The sequence below is a fragment of the Artibeus jamaicensis genome, unplaced genomic scaffold (assembly GCF_021234435.1).
Source record: "Artibeus jamaicensis isolate MK-2021 breed Jamaican fruit bat unplaced genomic scaffold, CSHL_Jam_final contig_465, whole genome shotgun sequence".
Lineage (NCBI taxonomy): Eukaryota > Metazoa > Chordata > Mammalia > Chiroptera > Phyllostomidae > Artibeus > Artibeus jamaicensis.
In genome coordinates this window covers 850,126-856,436 of record NW_026521843.1, presented here as the reverse complement: position 1 = coordinate 856,436, position 6,311 = coordinate 850,126, and positions in this window count along the sequence as shown.

The window sequence follows — 6,311 nt, the reverse complement described above, 5'->3', positions numbered from 1 at the left end:
GGCAGGATGGATGGGAGGGGGCCGAACGTGGGGGCAGAGGAAACTGCGACGTATGTGACAGGCGAGAGGGGACATGGAAGCGCGGGTGGCCCAGAACAAAACACTGCACGTGTGCATACATGTTCGTGTGTGCACGCGTGTGCACGTCTGTGTGTGCACACCCATTCTTGTGCGCACACACGTGTGTGTTTTGTTCCCTTTTTTATAATCATATGGAGAAACCCCCTCCACTCCTGAGGTTTTCTTAAACCTTTAAAGGGAAATATTTTTGGTTTTGGAAGATTTAACTTGAAATACGAGTTTGTCTAAAAGATAAGTTATTAGTATGTGCGGATGCACACATCATGGTGCGGGGCCTGTGGTTTAAAACAGGGCTTTTCCCTGATCACCATCCGGCCCCGGTTCTCTCCACCGCGTGTCTCCCGAGAGTGAGGGCTGTGCTGGCGGACGTGGCACGAACCGGGTGCTGCGGAGCCTCTGACCCCTGGCCTGGGGCGTCAGAGAGGCCGTGGCCTCGGAGCTGAGGACTTGCGCTCAGTCTCTGTGAGAAAGCGGGAAGCAGCCTGAAACGCCCAGAACGCCCCTCGGAGCAGCACGTTCTGGGAAGAGCAGGTTACAGCTACAAGGGCAAGACCAGCGGCTGAACCCGACTCGCAAGCGCCCGGTTCGGATGCCGGTTTCAGCTCTTCGCCGCCGCTGGGGAGCTGCGGTGCCAATGCAGACCCCGGGGCAGTCGTCCTGTGAGGGTGATGCTCTGTGTCCGAGACACACGCGACACAGCACATGGGGTGGCACTTGAACACGCCACATGCACCTTCGAAATCTCCTTTCTCCATTTTCTGAGCTTCCCTCTGTGTCAGTGACGTTCGTGGGTTGAGATGGGCGCGCCACACCCTTTCTGGGTGTGGGAGCCCAGGCACATGCGCACACGTGTGTGTGTGTTCTCTGTGTGGCCACAGCAGAGGTGAAACGGGCAGCAACAGACGTGAACACCGCAGGCCCCTGTTCTCCCTTCCGTCCCCGCCCCCCACTCCTGTGCCATCTTAAAATAAAAGATGGCCAATTCTAACCCCATTATTTCTGTGTTTCTGTGGTTGGTGGCCCCGGCCACTGTGGGCACAGCTGCTGGTGTCTTGGGCTCCGATCTGGGGAGGCGTGCACTCACTCGTCAGCTGCTGTCTTTCCTGGGGGCTGGGGGCTGACCCGAGAGGCCTCATTAGCGTTCATGGGCGTGGGGTCAGCAGGCGGAGGAACAAGGGGGCGTGTCTGTGTGTTTCCTTTCTTTACTCCTGGGCAAAGCCTGGCAACCGAGTCACCCAGAGGCATTTTCAAATTGACTTTCATCTCTGCCTCCGGTGAAAAGCGCCACTGGGCTGTCTCTGAAGCTGTCACTGCATCTTCCCGTCATTTTGGAGGGAGGACGGGGGATCAGGAGGAAACGCGCGCGTCCCTGTGTGGCGTGCTGTGTGGGCGGCAGGTGCGGGCTCCCGCCCTGTGTGTGGCCCATGTGAGGAGAGGCGGGGACACGCAGGCGGCCCTCCAGTCTCAGGGCGCAGCCACACCCGCTCACCTGCAGCTCCCCGAGGCTGCCACCACCCTGCTCCAAGGACTCGCTTCCTCTCCCAATTTCTCCTTTTCTGCTAATTCCAACATGAGCTTTAGCACCAGCACCCTGGGCTGGGGTGGGAGGTTCCGCATCCAGAGTCCCTTCCTTGTCCCCCCCACCCGGGTGGTGCGGGGCTCCCAGGAGGCGGAGCCCTGTTTCCTGAAGGGAGCGCCTGCTGGGCCTCCTGACTGTCACCAAGCCCTGCAGGTCCTTGCCTGCCCCCGCCCGCCCGCCCCCTGTGGTCAGAATCTCGGTGTGCATGGCTCGCCTCCGCAATCACACTGGGACCGCGGGCTCCTCCCAGCGTCCGCTACTGGGCAGTGGCGCAGGCTTGAGACCACTTCCGGTTTCAATGCTGGTTCCTGTGAAATTCCTGTCACTGCCGTCGCTTCTCTGGCCGATTGGTCCCTATGACACTTGGTGAAGGTATGACCACCACGCAGTCCTCTGCATAGTCACGGCCTCCAGCCTGGCCCGGCCTGTGGGGCCTGGTCTGGGTGAGTCCTTGGCCTTGCACGGGCCGCGCCCTCCTCCTTCCTGCTGCTTCCCGGGGAGCTTGCTCACCGCACCCCGACTTTCCTGCTGAAGCTGCCATCTCAGACCAGGGGACAGCCCAGTGGGCGGCAGTGAGGTGTCAGGTGGTGACCATTTCCTTTTGATCCTGCGGTGATGCTGCTGACCGTCCTGCCTGTCATGCATCAGTGTCCCTCCCTCCTCCACCGCTGGCTGGGCTGCTGGGGAGGCTGCAGGGACCTAGGGACGGGGACAGACCCGGGGAGCACTGCCGTGCTGCACAGTGACCCGACATCACAGGTCAAAGGGCACCCACCAGGACGTTCCATGAACATCCCCACGAACTCTCAGACTGTCCCCTTCCCTCTCAGTCCCTCGGGCCCTGGGCTGCCTTGGCGCTGCCTCACTGCTGGCCTCCCTGATTGTGAGGGAACATGTCATATGTGCACATGGAACATACAATAACATAGGCATGCATTGTAAACGCGTGTGATGCAGAAGCAGGTCCAGGGATGGGGATGGGACTTCATGACCCCCTGCCTCTCCTGACACTTGGTCTCTCTCTCCCAGCCACTGCTCCTTCGGTTTGGGGAGCGGAAGAGGAGGAGGAGGAGGCAGCAGTTTGGAGCCGATCCCCAGAGTCTGCCCTTCTAAACGTGGTCCTGAGGGAAAACCTCAGTGTCACCCGTGACGGGTCAGAAAGCTCCCGGTGGCCGCCCAGGAGGCGAGCGGGTCAGGCTTTGTGGGCACACATGGTCTCCACTGTGGGTTTGTCTTTGTTCCTTTTACCGACCTGGACACACGCGGGCGCTGCCCTCAGCAACCCGTGGACTCCCAGCCGGGCCTGGGTTTGTCCTGGTGGGAGGGGCATCCCAGTCCAGGAGGCGGGGAGCAACGTGGAGTCGCAGGCCTGGCCCTGCCGCCGGGCGTCCGAATCTGCACCTTCGCTGGGCACTGCGGTTGGGAAGCCAGCACGTCACGGACCGCTGCCCAGTGCCCGGGCCGCGAGGGGTGTTTTGCTCACTCACGGGGTTTTATTTTCCCCAAGATGTCTGCTCCGACTCCCCCCGGCTGTGCCTACACCCTGCACTGTGTTGTGAGGCCCTTGGGAAACACAGACACCCAGGTCCCCAGGGTCACCCCCAGGGAGCAGCCCACGAGCAGGAACAAGGCAGCCCAGCAGCCTGCGCACCGAGGGCGGAGGAGGGAGGGCGGGCGCCCACTGTGCTCTGCCAGCCCAGAGGTGGCTTTGCACCAGAGTGGGATGTGCTTGGGGTGGCAATGGAGTTGTTTCTCTGGAGAGCAGACAGCCAGCCCGGCTCAGGCAGCAACAGAATCACAGCCCAGAGGGAGGGGGCAGGGCCCTGTGGAGGCCCCGCCAGCTTCCTGCTGCACAAAGGGCGGGAGGGGCCTCGGAGGGGCCGTGGATGGGGGGATGGCAGGTGGGAGCAGAGAGCCAGCCACCTGGGCTTGGCCTCTGTGTTAGGAGCAGACTGGGAGCCTGTGGGGGAGTCCCGGGGGCGCACTGGAGATGCCCTGGGGTTGACCCTTTCCCCCAGAGCGCCGCCCAGCCCCACCTGAGGCACAGTGCAGGGCAGCTCCGGGCCCCTGTGGCCCCCGCCTCCTTCCCCACGTGGCACCCAGCCCCTGCTCTCCCGCCCCCTGGGGTGCCCCTCCCACTTCAAACCTGCCACCCTCCCAGATGCCTGGGCACCTCCGTGCCCAGCATGCAGCCCCTCCCTTGGCCCTCGGGGACCTTCCTGGGGCCCGCGCTGAGGCTGGAGGGGTCCCTCCCAGCAGACCGATCGTGCAGACGGGAATCCCGTTTCTGCGTGTGCCCTGCCGTGCGCAGCCCCCACAGAGGTGTGCCCAGTGTTCGAGGAACCTCCACACTGCTCTCCACAGCGGCTGCTCCGTCTGCACTGCCGCCCGCAGTGCACGAGGGTCCCCTTCATCCACGTCCTCGCCAGCACTGGGTGTCGGCTGGTTTATTGATGACGGCCATCCCGACAGGTGTCAGGTGGTATCTCCTTGTGGTTTTTATCGGCATTTCTCTGATGGTTAGTGACATGGAGCATCTTTCTGTCTGTCTCTTGGCCACCTGTGTGTCCTCTTTGGAGAAGTGTCTATGCATATGCTTTGCCCATTTTTTAACTGGGTTTGTTTTTTGGGGGGTTGAGTTTTGTGAGTTCTTTATAAGTTTTGGTTATTAACCCCTTATCAGATGTATCAGAGAATATGTTCTCCTGTTCTGTGGGTTGTCTTTTAATTTTGTTGATGATTTCCTTTGCTGTGCAAACACTTTTTAGTTTGACGAAGCCTGTTTTTCTTTTGTTTCCCTTGCTGATGTGATGCATCTGGTAAAAAGTTGCTGTGAGCAGCGTCTGAGATTTTGCTGCCTATGTTTCTTCTAGAATTTTTATGGTCTTGGGTCTAACATTTAATCTGATCCATGTTGACTTTATTCTTGTGTGCAGTGTGAGAAGGTGGTCTAGTTTCATTTTCTGCACATATCTGCCCAACTTTCCCACCACCATTTATTGAATAAACTGTCTTTAGTCCATGTTGTTGCTTCCTCTGTCGAATATTAATTGACTGTAACTGTGTGGGTTTATTTCCAGGCTCTATATTCTGTTCCATTGATTTGTGTGTCTGTTTTTGTGCCAGGACCATACTGTTTTGATTACTATGGCCTTGAAATATAGTTTGATACCAGGTAGTGTGATTCCTCCAACTCTGTTCTTCTTTCTTAGGATTGTTGTTGCTATGCGGGGCCTTGTGTGGTTCTGTTTACATTTTTGAAATATTTGGTCCAGTTCTGGGAAATGTCAGATAGGAATTGTGCTGAATCTGCAGATGGCTTTGGGTCAGTCGCTTTTTAACTTTCATCTGAGACAGCAGCTGTAGCCAAGTCCAGCCAATTCTGGCCCTCGCTTCTGTGGACCCGAGTCCTGCCGCCGGCCCCTGTCCTGGTTGCTGGCAATGCCGCAGCCCCAGCTGTCTCAGACCCAGCTGAACAGCCCCCCGAAATCTTCCTCTGGACGTTTCCCCCCCTGGGAGGAAAGGTGTGAGTTACCTTGAGACGCAGAGGTACCTCCTCTGAGAAGAGGTGTTTCCAGCCCTCGTGTTCACTCGTGACCCCAGACGGGCTCGGAGCCCGGTCCCATCGGGTGTGGCGGAGCACTTGCCGGCCAGCTAGAGGGACTGTGCCCGTGCCCCTTGTCCCCGAGAGGCTCAGAGCCGGGCCTGTCAAAGGCCGCCTCCCAGGCTGTTCACGGTGAGGAGGGGCGGGGCCCGTGGAGCGAGGGCCAAGGTCAGGACCGGCGTCTGACAGAGGGGTGGCCTCCTGGGCTCGGGCCCTGCCGGGGGTGCTGCCCAGTGCACCGCAGGGCACCCCGGACTCCCCGAAGTTCTGGGTCATCGTCTGGGCATCCTGCAGTGATTAATGGTGTGACTCCACTGTCACTGTCACCTTGTGGGGACAAGCTGCCCTGCTGCTGAGATGGGAAGGCCCTCCAGAGAGAGGCCGGCTGAGTCGACTGGTGGAGGTTGCTGGTGTCCCCCACCCCGGGCCAAGCCCCCCACCCCGTGACGCGCACGCGCAGGACAAGCACAGGGAGTCTGCCAGGCACGTGTGAGGCAGCGTCCGCGCTCGGTGGACGTGCTCCCCTCTGGCCTCCAGGGGGAGCCTGCCCCTCCCTGTGCAGCTGCGCCTCCGAGACGCATGGGGCTGGGAGGACTCGGCCAGCTTTCTCTCTGCTTCTAGGGAAAGAGCAGGGTCAGGGTGACAAAGGGAACTGACGGTGACATGTGGCCACCACGTCAGAGCGTGGCTTTCTGCTCATCACAGGGCCCTCGGCAGCCAATGGAGATGCTCACTGAACTTTCAGGCATAAGCTGAGCCGCCAGCCACCGCCCTGGAATTTGCGTTTGAGGAAAAACACACACAAAAGGCCTGGCCTGCTCTGGCCCAGAGAGCGGAGGGGCCGAGGGAGGGGCCGCCTGGGCACAGTCCCAGAGCCTGAGGACGAGGAGGTGGCGGTCCCCTCCGGCTGCAGGGCTCAGGAGCCTGGGGGAGGAGGCGAGGGGAAAGGGCGTGTTGTCGGCAGGGCAGTGGGGGCGGCAGGCACAGGGCTAGGGCAGCGGGTGCACCCGGGTGAAGCAGGGGCTTCTCGGGCTGCCTGGGCCTCAC